Genomic DNA, 13,436 nt, shown 5'->3' on the forward strand with positions numbered 1-13,436 from the left:
AATCAGGAATACATTTGGAAGTAGAGCCTAATAGGATTTATTGAAAGATTAGATGTGGGTTGTGGAAATCATAGGAAAACAAGCGATTTCTAAGAGTTAAACCTGAAAAACAAGGAAGATGGAAGTGTATTTTAATTACCCAGGGACAAATGAGAGCATTACACAAAAATCTCTAATAGTGAGGCTAGATATACACTAAAGATTTGCTGTAGAACTGGTCAGATTTGATGACAGAAGGGTAAAGTGTGTAGCACAGAGAGGGAGGTGATTTATATGTGGGGTCCTCAGTTGATGAAGTTTCCAATAATTAAGATAATTAAAGTGGCAAGAGGAGAAGATTTGCAGAGAGTGCTGACACATTCATTTCTAGGCATGATGAGTTTGAGATGCTTATGGGACAATCATGTGGATATTTTCAGATCATTTTTTTTAAAAAGGATTGCATCCTCAAGGTAAAGTTCTGAGCCAGAGATAGAGATTTTGAAGGCATATTTACACTAAGTATCTAAGGTTCTGAGACATAATAATATGTGAACTTTCTGGAACTTATTGGATACATTTTACAAAGTCAGTAGTATTTATGAAAGAAGTAAATACACTTCCACCATAATCTTGGTGAGATTCCAAGTCTCTCTTCACATTGTGGATTTATTTTACCTGTAATATAGCTTTTATTTATAACTTCTATGCTTTACAACAATGAATTCCATTAATATGTATTTGAATGTTAAACCTTGACTTCAAACACTATTCTCTTGTGGCAAATAAACTGGTTAAAATTAAGACCCAGAAAATTATTTTATTAATCTGTTGTTTAGAGGCTTACGTTCAATTTCTTGTATTATATATAACTTTGATTCCAAGCTGAAATCTGCAAACTACTATACCACCATGCTGAACTTTGGCCAAAACACAGGAGTTTATTTTAATGATCCCCATATTTTCAGATTCTTCACTTGAAGTATAGGGCACTCTCTAGAGAACAGAATCAATAAACCTTGAAGAATGCATATGGAACATTACTTAAACTAAGAGCTGAAGGGAAGCTAGCAGATGCTAGGGATCACTGAGGGTGAACTGCAGAAGTCTGCTAGGGACGACAGGCACATGAATGAAACATGCATCCACAGGATGGTAACTGTGGTATAATGAGAAGAGTGAGAGGAGAAAGAACAGGGAAACTCGTTACCTGACAGAACAGTAAGAGCCCTATGTAAGTGCATGTCCACAAAATGATATAGTCATCCATTCATTTAACAAAATGCTTGGGCTTCTTGGTGCTATGCTTGGTTGTAGGGGTACAGAATGGAATAAGATTTTGGAAGGAATACTGATCATTGTGATATTGTTTATATACTCTAAGTGGCATTCAGTGGTGTCCTGAGAAGCCATGGAAAGAAAGTTTGATGCCAATCAGTGGGTTAGAAAAGGTATCCAGCCCACCAGGAGTTTAACCTTTCAAGGATGTGTTGGAGTTTGTTAGAAATGGAGAATTAGTTCAAAGCAGAGAGAAAGCACATGCAAAGGTATGTAGCCAAGAAACAATGAATGTCCTTGGGATATGGCTTCTCCAGTGCGTGTGTGATACAGATCAGAGAGGATTCAAAAGAGATGAGGCTGGAAGGGTTTTAAAGGGCTGAGATAAAAATGAGTTTGTGTGCTATGCTGAGGAGTCTGCATCTTAATTTGAAGACGAAGGAGAGGCACTGAATTCTTTGAAGCACAAGAATGAAGTGAAGAAATATGCACTTTGATAGCAGGGTGAAGGATGTCATGGAGGGAGGCAAAATCCATGTTGGACTTTATAAATAACACTAGTATTTAAGAAGCAGTGGTAAGAAATGAGGTGTAGGGAGAATTTGCAAATAAGAAACCAGTTGTTAAACATTAGAATCCCTAAAGCCTCAAGAGGGAGAAGATATGGGGATATATGTATATGTATAGCTGATTCACTTTGTTATAAAGCAGAAACTAACACACCATTGTAAAGCAATTACACTTCAGTAAAGATGTTAAATAAAAATCCCTAAAGTCTTTGAAATTCATTCACAGGTGCTTTATATGAAGGTGTTTTTTTTTCTAAGAAAATGCATAAAGATTATCTATAAAAATAAATAAAATAACAAAGAACAATTAAATATAAAAACCTGGTGTAATCTTTGGTTACCTTATTCAACGCTTAGCTATAGCAACAAATGTCTAATGGAAATTAACTTTCCAGAAGTGTTATCTATCTGTTCTATATATGTCTGTTCCTCCATTAACTGCTTGAAAGAGAAATGCCAGTATATAACGTTTCAATGACTAACAGTATTAATACATTCCCAAACCTAACTTTAAACATGTAGAAAACTTAAAGTTTTCAGAATCACTTAATATTTACCTTTAATTCCTCAGGAAACTTTTAAGATACATGGCATGCCCATTAGCTTCCAAACTATTACATGATAATAGTGACTATTACAAAGCAATCAATATAAAGTCAGGAATATCTTATCTTTATTCCCTTCACTGTTATTATTTTTGTATGACTAGTAGTAAGCAAAGTTCCTTGTTCTGCCCTTAGCCACTATATTAATTATCAGAATGACTTTGATTAAATTAAATATTTTATTCATTCATCTATTCAATTATTACATTAATAAATATTTTTGAGGGTTTTAGTGATGTGAGTTACTGAGCTAGGAATCAGGGATATGAAGACAAATAACCTAAATAAATAAGTGGATACTGTATATAAAATAGATAACTAATGAGAACCTGCTGTATAGCACAGGAAACTCTACTTGGTGCTCTGTGGTGACCTAAATGGGAAGGAAACCCAGAAAAGAGGGGATATATGTATACATATGGTAGATTCACTTTGCTGTACAGCAGAAACTGACACAGCAGTGTAACGCAACTATACTCCAATAAATAAATAAAAAGAACTAAGTGGATAATTAGTCATAGAGAGGGCCTATAAGAAACATAATAAAATGCAGTTAGTGCAATGATGTAGTATAAATACATATAAGAATAAAAAGCGGGCTTCCCTGGTGGCACAGTGGTTGAGAATCCGCCTGCTGATGCAGGAGACACGGGTTCGTGCCCTGGTCCAGAAAGATCCCACATGCCACGGAGCGGCTGGGCCCGTGAGCCATGGCCACTGAGCCTGCGCGTCCGCAGCCTGTGCTCCACAATGGGAGAGGCCACAACAGTGAGAGGCCCGCGTACCGCAAAAAAAAAAAAAAAAAAAAAAAAAAAAGAATAAAAAGCCACAAAAAGCTTTATGTTAACCTGTTTGATAGGTAGGATAATAGTCAGCAAATGCTTTCTGGATGAGGTTAGTGTGCCTATACTGAACCAAAATAAGCATATGAGTTAAATAGGTAAAAATGCAGTGAAAAGAATATCCCATGAAATGTTTACTAGAATTTATGATGTAAACAGTTGGGAAACCTTATCCTTTTCAAAAGAGCAATCATACATATGCTTTATTTTTACCATTCTAGTGGCAGTGTGAAGGATGCACTTGAAGGTAACAAAAATAAAGCCAAAAATGTTATGACAGTTCTATAGGCATCCAAATTAGAGAGAATGAAAAGTTCTACTGGGAGTAGCAAAGTGGGTACAAATTCTAGGGATGCAAAATTGGTCAAATCTAAAAAATGTGAAGGTGGTTCATCATAGCAACACTGGAAACTAGTTACATGAGGTTTAAGAATAGGGTTAGGGCTTCCCTGGTGGCGCAGTAGTTGAGAGTCCGCCTGCCGATGCAGCGGACATGGGTTCGTGCCCCAGTCCAGGAAGATCCCACATGCCATGGAGTGGCTGGGCCCGTGAGCCATGGCCACTGAGCCTGCACGTCCAGAGCCTGTGCTCCACAACGGGAGAGGCCACAAGAGTGAGAGACCCGCGTACCGCAAAAAAAAAAAAAAAAAAAAAAAAAAAAAATAGGGTTAGAGGAGTAATGGAATGAAAGAGCTGGAATTAAAAATGATAATTATGAACAATTATTTGCCAATATATTTTAAATTTATTTATTTTATTTTTGGCTGTGTTGGGTCTTCCATGTTGCGTGTGGGCTTTCTCTAGTTGCAGTGAGCGGGGATACTCTTCATTGCAGTGTGGGGGCTTCTCATTATGGTGGTTTCTCTTGTTGTGGAGCATGGGCTCTAGGTGCACGGGCTTCAGTAGTTGCAACACGCAGGCTCAGCAGTTGTGGTGCACGGGCTTAGCTGCTCCACAGCATGTGGGATCTTCCTGGACCAGGGCTTGAAGACGTGTCCCCTGCATTGGCAAGTGGATTCTTTCTGTGCTACCAGGGAAGTCATGCCAATATATTTTAAATACTTGGTGAAATGGGCACATTCCTAGGAAAATGCCAGAACAAAAATGATACAAGAGGAATTTGACTAGCTATATATCAATTTTAGAATCTGAGTCTGTAATTTTAAAATCTTTCCATGAATGGACCTCTACATCTATGTGGTTTCACCCATAAATTTTAACAAATGTTTACGTGATAAATTCTGCTCTTCTTACAAACATCTCCTAGGGAATAAAAATATCAGAACTTTCCACAACTCATTTAATGAGGCTCACATAAACTTGATGCCAAAACCAGATAAGGATATTATATGAAAATTATACACCAATATCGTTCATGAACATAGATGCAAAAATCCTAAACATTATATTAGCAACACAAATCCAGGGTTATATAAAAATGGTAGTAAACATAATCACTAATCATTTAAAATATTAATAAATTCACTTCCTAAATTTGAGAATTGTCATCTATATACATAACTAAGAGAGTGAAAATGCAATTTGCTCAATTGTAGAAGGTATTTTCAACTCATATAACCTATAAAAGTCCTATATCTAACTTATATGAAGTATTAAAGAAATAAAAAATCAAGAACCCAATCTTAAGAAGGTTGGAGGCATCAAGAATCAGTTCATAACTAAATGATTCTAATTAGCTTATAAATGTGGAAAGGTCCTCAATTCTTATGTAATCACAGAAATGCCAATGTGTTCTCAACTGAATGGCCAATATTTTTTAAAAAAGAAGAAAAGAAAGAAAAGAAAAATTCTAACAAATTAATGGAGAAAATATACAACAGTGGGAGCCCCCATATACTATTTGAAGGAATATAAATTGTTAAAATTTCCTGTTAAAAATTATTTGGCATTATCTACTAACATTGAACCTGCAAATACTCCATGAGACAGAAATTCCACTTCTAGGTGCATACCGAACTGGCATTCATATGTATGTGCTGCAAGATTCTTAGAGCTGAATATTCATGGGAATGCTAAAATAGACCAGAAACTGAAAACAACTCAAATATCCACCAGAGTTTGATTAGATTGCTGTAAATGAATACAATGGAATACTATACAACGATGAAAATAAAAGAATTATAAACATTAACAGTTAATACATATTTAGTGAGCAAAAGAAGCCAGACAGAAAATAATACATGCTGGATGATTACATTTATATTAGCTCCAAAATGCTGGCCAAATTAAGCTATAGTTTTTAGTGTGGTACTTAGGTGTGAGAGGAAGTTATTGCCATAAAATTAAGATAATATTTATATCTGGGGGAGAGGAGGAAGGATGTAGAAATCAAGAGTGGTAATGAAATGTCTGTGGGAGAGGTAGCAATATTCTCTTTTCTTTAGATTACTGAGCTGAACATTTTCTCTGCGCTACATTTTATAATGAAAAACATTGAAAGCGACTGTGAAAAGATAAATTCTTTTTGGTTTAGTTCTATTTATTTCAAATAGCTTAATCCTACTCAAAATGACCCTAAGTGTAGAGTTAAGTAACTTGGCTGCTCTGATGATGGAAAAGACTGATATTGATAGTTACTTTATGGTTTTATTATGAGAGGTAAATGAGAAAATGCTGGTTAACAGAATCTGAAATAGATTTTCCTTAAGTATTAAATTTCTTCTCTCAATTTCTTTTCTTTTCTAATCTATCTATCTCATATCAAACACTTGCCATCATCTTCATTTTCTCTCTCTTTCCTTTCTTTCTTCTCTACTTCAATATGATAAAAGTCTGTCAATTTATTATCAAAATATCTAAATTCTCCTTCAACTTTCCTATTCTTTCTACCACAGTAACTTTGATAATTATTTCAATAATGAGGGGAGACCGGAAAATAGCATCAGAATGAAGAGAAATTAAATTAATACGGAAGCTGTAGGATTTAATAATTAGGACTGAGTTCAGTAATGGAAAAGCCTGTGTAAGTGAATGAATGAAGGAAGTGGTGTTTAATTATATATTTAGTATCAGAAACATGCTATGTAGAATATTTACTAAATTGTGGATATAGTTCATTTGTTACGATCATTTGATAACAGGAGGGGATGCCCAGGTATGTGATAGGATATTCAGTGATAGGATATATGTGATAGACCATACCCATTTAGAGTTAATGAAGGATATCTCAACTGCATGTTAATATTTGGAAATTATTTATATAAAAATATCTATTGAAACATTTTATATAATTTAGATAAATGTATATAAAAAATAGAATGACAAAAACAATAGGGTCAAAAATTAAACTTATGGCATACCAGTTTGAAATAGTAATTGGAATAAGCATCAGCAAAGGAAATTATAAAGAAACTGGTTTTTATTCTACTTGCAAGCTATTACAATAGCCTGTCATGGTTTCACATTTACTGGCAGAAGACATGAGGGTTCTGGTACAGAGAAAAAGGACTTTGTTTTTCACAGCTCAGCAAGTTTCATATGAGTTTCATATCCTTGTCAGTTTCCCTTGCCCCCTAAATCCCATGGGGATAATGTCGAAGCACACCAACATGGATGCTGTGAATTTCATATCCACACAGGAAAAGATAAATAAATTGTGCAGATTCATACAACAGAAACCTACACAGCAACAAAAAAGCACATATTTCAGGTACACACATTAACATAGATAAATCTTAATGGCATTGTTCTAAGTGATGGAAGCCAGGCACAAAGTATTTTATAATCTATGATTCATTAATCTGACATACTAGAATAGACAAAACTATAGTGAGAGAAAGCAGATTAGTGATTGCTAGGTACTGGCATCAGTGGTGTATTGACTGAAAACTGTCAGGAGAAAGCTGTTGTGGATGATGAAAGTATTGTATATTATAAGTACGATGGTGTTTACATACTATGTTTTCTATAGTAAATGCCAAAGAATTATTTTCATGATGGCTGAATTTTGTTGTATGTATATGTCATCAGTTGGATTGTGTTCCCCAAAAGGAGATTTGAAGTCCCAGTACCTGGTACCTGTGAATTTGGCATTATTTGGCCATAGGGTCTTTGTCTGCAGATGTAATCAAGTTAAAATGAGATCATACTGGATTAAGGTATTCCCTAAATCTAATGACCAATGTCCTTATAAGAGGCTATGTGAAGTCACAGGTACAGAGACAGTCAGAGAGAATGCCGTTCAGAGACAAGAGTGATAGAGCTGTAAACCAAGAAGTGTCAAAGATTGTTGGCAGTTACCAGAAGCTAGGAGAGAATCATAAAAAAGTTTTATCCTCAGAGCCTCAAGAAGGAGCCAACCTTGCTGACATCTTGATTTCAAACTTCTAGCTTCCAGACTGTGAGAGAATAAAGTTCTATAAGCCACCCAGTTTGTAGTAATTTGCTATAGGAGTTGTAGGAAGCTAAAATAGTATATTTTACCCCTGTAAAGCTGCCTTTTGAAAAACAACATAAGGACATATTGCAAACAATATATGCAAACAGCATTGGTGAATTGTTTCATATAACAACTTGTTTTAAAAATTAAATCCAAGGTTGTATATTAGTTAGCATAGTCTAACTGATGTAATAAGTAGTCCGCAAATGTGCTATATTTTTGCTCTTCTGATGATACTGGACAGTAGAAAAAGTTGGCAGTGATCCAACTTGATGTAGCTTCTGCCATATTCAACAGTTTGTTTGCTACATCTCCTGTGAAGAAGTACAGAGGAACACAGGTGTGATAGTTTCACGAGCCAAGACTGGAATAGGTGCCAATCACTTTCACACATATTTCCTTGGCTGGCACACAGTCGTATGGCTTTCCCTAACTGCCAAGGAACCTAGTACATTTGTTTAGCTGTGTACTAGCTCTTGAAGAAATATTGCTTCAATTTGAGATGAACAAAAATTGAATATTCTCAGCTAGAGAATCTCTGTGAAAGTTCATTACTACCATACCACTTTAGACCAGGCTAGAGCAGTAGTATTATAATTGGTCTTCATATAGCTACTCACTTCTCCACCCCAATCCAATGCAGACTTCTTAAAATGTAAGCCTCTTCATGCCATGCCTCAGTTTAATACTCTTCAATAGATATCCAGTGTTGATTTAAGTGAAAATACTTAATAGATCCTAGGAATTCTAACATGATCTGAGTTTTGCTTATGTTTCCAAACTTACCTAGTTAAGTAAGTCCTTTATATTCTTTTCTTAAGCTAATTTAAACTTCTTACAATACCTAAAACATCATACTTCGGCATCTAAAACCCATCGTGCTTGCTCTCACCTCAGTGAGAGACTAGACCTGAATGATAAGGTCTAGTCTCTTATCATTCAGGTCTAGTCTCAGAATCATTTCCTGTGAAGCAATTATACTCCAATAAAGATGTGAATACAAAAATAATTTCCTTAAGGAACCTTTTTTTCCATTGACTCTTATGCCCCAAAGCTGTTAGTTTTCCTGTATTTAGGCTTATAGAAAGTCCTGTCCCTTTAGAGCACAGGCACATAAGTAATTATTTAAATCATTATAATAATTATTTTTTAAATCTGAGTTTCCCAGTTAAAAATTTACAAGCAGAGATTGTGGCAGTTTTGTCCACCATTTCCTATTTCAGTGACCATCACGTAGCAGGTTGTTAAAAGGTTAATTGATGGTGCTGCTTACTGTTTGATAGAAAGGTGTCTACTTATATACTTTTCAAAATGAATTTTTCTTGAATTGAGAGAGACAGAGTAAGGCAACCAAATAATTGTATTATTTTTTGAAAAATATTGGAATCCATGAGGTAACATACCTTTGATAAAAGCACAAAAGAGCACACAACTAACCCCTGTCTCATTTTATAATCACGTGTGTAATAAAACCGCAGAATAGAAATGACAGGGACTTATTATTTGATACAGAAGTCGTATACCCTAAAGATGCTGCTACTATTCTAACTTTTTCGATTTCTATGATCATGTGAAGTTTGCATTAAAGAACAGGCAATGGGCTTCCCTGGTGGCGCAGTGGTTGAGAATCCGCCTGCCGATGCAGGAGACACGGGTTCGTGCCCTGGTCCGGGAAGATCCCACATGCCGCGGAGCAACTAAGCCCGTGAGCCATGGCCGCTGAGCCTGCGCGTCCGGAGCCTGTGCTCCGCAACGGGAGAGGCCACAACAGTGAGAGGCCCGCATACCGCAAAAAAAAAAAAAAAAAAGAACAGGCAAGTTTCCCGGACACATAGTCGATCTCATAAACAAACACTTTTTTTTTTTTTTTTTCGGTATGCAGGCCTCTCACTGTTGTGGCCTCTCCCGTTGCGGAGCACAGGCTCCGGACGCGCAGGCCCAGCGGCCATGGCTCACGGGCTTAGTTGCTCCGCGGCATGTGGGATCTTCCCGGACCGGGGCACGAACCCATGTGCCCTGCATCGGCACGCGGATTCTCAACCACTGCTCCACCAGGGAAGCCCAACAAACACATTTAAAACATCTCTAAGACCCTGTCTCCCACCACAAAGCAATAGTGCTTGGTTAGGACTGATAGAATAAATAAAATGAAACAACAAAAAGTGTGAATGCCTTAAATTGCAAAACTGCATTGCAAAACTGCATTCATTGAAAAATCCTTAATGTTTTAAATGTGCATAAACATAATATATAAGGCAGAATGTTTATTAAGGATGGCTCTCAGAACTTATTACTTCCAAATCTTAAAAAATATGTCCAGAATTTGCATGAATGTATAATGCTCATCACTGATAATTTATCCATTTATAGATGGATAATTTCCATATATCATGGAAAAATTTACTGGGATATTAAAGTGGAGTGTGTGGGGCTGGAGCATTCTTGCTGGGCTGGGAGACTGCAGCGGTGCTCCCACAGTGCTGTCCCAGTGAGTGCTGACCATGGCCATCACCACCCCACCTGGATCATAGCCCAGGCCCCCCAGTCTGTCTCTGCATGGCTAGACTGAGTCTCTTTCCAGGGCCCAACTGGTCCAGGTCGTGTGCTAGGCTGTGGTGTGGAGTGAGCAGGGCCAAGTTATTCACACCATTTGGATTGGAGAGTGGAGGTAGGCAGCAGCTGCCAGTGCAAACTCTCTCGACCCTAACCGTTGGCAAACCAGCACACGCGCACTCCTCATGAATGGAATAGGCTTCTCCAGCCTTTCTTTCTGTCCAAGAGGTTCTCCTAACAGCCAAGGGGACTTGTCTCTTCCAGTAGACACCAGGACTGGGACACCCCATGTGTGGCCTGACCCACTTACTCTCCAGGGTGAGAGTCTGCCTATATGGACCTTTTCTTCCTTTCAGATCCTTCTCAGGGCCCAGGTTCTCAACCCGATGCCTTTTTCCATCCTACCCAGTCACCTGGAATCTTTCTTGCAGCTTTGGTTGTATAGGAGTTCTTCTGACAGTTTGCAGTTTGTTTTCTGTGAGAATTGTTCCACATGTAGACATATTTTTGATGTGTTTGTGGGGGGAGGTGAGCTCCATGTCCTCTTACCCTGCCATCTTGATCCCTGCTCCCCTATGAGTCTTTTTGAATTAAAATTTCAGCAGCATTGTTAAGACTTTCTTAAAATCTCCCTTTCAGGATTTCATAAAAAGACACTTTTACAGATTTGGAGTAGATAAACAATAACTCTATATCGATAGGAAAATAGATTTTGCTTCTGTTTAAAAGAAACTTGGGAAATCTCAGTTCCAGATTTGTTTTTTCTTTGCATTTTTATCTAGATATTTTCATTGTTCTAATTCTAAATGAAAGTTTTTAAGAGCACTATCTTAAATACTTTGTATTAACAGACCCATTTGGGATTTTTAAACATAAATACTTTTAAATTTAGTTAGTAACTTATTCCATATTGCTACGGAGCATGGAAAGTGTGCTTGGCTGTGTGTGTACACACTCATGTGGCATAATACATAGTCAAATAATTTGCATATGGTGAATTTTGTAGCCATTCAATAGCAGAAACATTAAATTTAATAATTTGTGGAATCTTCAGCAATATGATCTAATGACAGGAGATCCCCTGACAGTGAAACATATTATGTCCAAATTAAAGTCCATTTATTCCAGCTTAGATCTGAGCCATATCTATGGCCAATGTTTTTCTGATAGGAATATAAAAAGTTAATTTAAAAAATTGTCATAATCATGCATAGTAAATGAATAAAACTAAATTATCAACTTGAAAAGAGGATGAAAATATATATTTAACTCTCGATACTATAATAAGTAGAAAGAAATGATTAGAATCACATAATTCTCTACAGTTAGAATACTCAATAGTAGCTTTATGATGCATTGTCTTAGGGAAGAATTATTTAATCCATGCTTACTGAGTGACTGACTAACTCAGTGACTGTCTGCAATGAGTAACACTGTCACAAATTTACTTGTCTCAGATTTCAATTCCTTCCAACCTGACAGGTACTTACATATTTTAAATGATTTTAAAGAGAAAAACTTCAAATTACTTTATAAAAAATACTCAGCAAGGTTTTGTTAAACTGGAAAACTCAACATTCACTAGGGCTGTTTTGCCAACTTCCCCCACAATACACACACTGTATAACTTTACCTCTGTTAACTTTTCTCTCTTGCAACTCAGGTGCTTTATTCCTACCAGAAAGAATGAAACCCTAAAGTCTCAGTGAACCTTGACTCATTTTCTTTTCCCCCAGGTCACATTAAAAGAAACATTAGTTCCATTTAGTTTCTATTCTGTTTCTCTTCCCTCTCACCAACTATTATTAACTGTGATAAAATAACAATGATGATAATAACAACAAATTAACACCCCTATTAATATGAATAATACCTTCTAATAATATCTGTAAGATGGAGAAGTCATGAGGACAAAACTCTGCATCATTAAAAACAAAATTAGGTAACAACCAAGAATTGGAAAAACAGAAATATCTGGCCACAGAAAATTAACTGTGCAAATAAAGGGAGAGAAAAAAAAAACCAAAATCCTTACTGGAACCTAGAATGTGGTCTGAGGTTTACAGAGATTACCCGGAGAGTGGTTGAGAAAACTATCCAGATAGATGAGCATCTGAGAATTGAAACTCAGAAAGGGATATCTGATAAGGAAATTTAGGCTGAAACCCCAGGCAGTGAAATTCTCTCCTCAGGCTTCCCTCCCAGAATTTGATGAGAGGTTGAGCTTCGTTGGGAAATAGCCTGATGCCCTCCTCTTTCTCCTCACTCTCTCTCTCAAGTTGGTGTGGCTGTGGACACTGGAGGAGTTGTGGAGGAGCTGAAACAAAACAGTAACCCATTTAATATTTTATTTTTAGTGACTAAACAGAGAACATCTATTCTAAAATTTATGAACACCGTACAAGCATACCTTGTTTTATTGTGCTTCACAGATGTGGTGTATTTTACAAATTGAAGGTCTGTGGCAACCTTGTGTCAAGCAAGTCTATCGGTGATATTTTTCCAATAGCATTTACTGACTTCCTGTCTCTGTGTCCCATTTTGGTAATTCTCACAATATTTCAAACTTTGTCATTATTATATTTGTTATGATCTGTGGTCAGTGATCTTTGATGTTGTATGACTCACTGACTCAGATGGTAAAAAGAATTTTTTAGCCATAAAGTATTTTTAATTAAGATATGAGCATTTTTTTAGACACAATGCTATTGCACATCTAATAGGCTACACATGGCATAAACATAACTTTTACGAGCCTCAGGAAACCAAAAAATTCATGTGACTTGCCTTATTGCAATATTTGGTTTATTGCAGTGGTCTGGAACCAAACCTACAATATCTCTGACGTATGTCTGTAACCTCAAATGACCCAGAACAGGTTTTCCCACAGGAAGATAAAACACACTTATGAATATCCTTGATGTCCCAGTAAACAATAAGGTGAAGTACTTGAATACCTTAATCTTACAGGCCTCAGACTCTCATTTTCTGTTCATATATAAAGTTCCTACACAAAGCTAGAAAAGTGATCAATGTTCCATAAAGGGAAGATTTTCAATTGCACCCTGGCTTCACCAGAACAAAAGATTAGTGACATCTTGAAACCCTTTCTTCTTCGTGGGCTTCAGTTAACCATCTGAAAATCCAAGAAAATGAAATGATGACTTAATCTTAAGAGGGGGGAGTCATTATTATAACTTTCTACACCTCA

Source organism: Kogia breviceps, chromosome 6 (assembly GCF_026419965.1).
Source record: "Kogia breviceps isolate mKogBre1 chromosome 6, mKogBre1 haplotype 1, whole genome shotgun sequence".
In the NCBI taxonomy this organism is placed as follows: Eukaryota; Metazoa; Chordata; class Mammalia; order Artiodactyla; family Physeteridae; genus Kogia; species Kogia breviceps.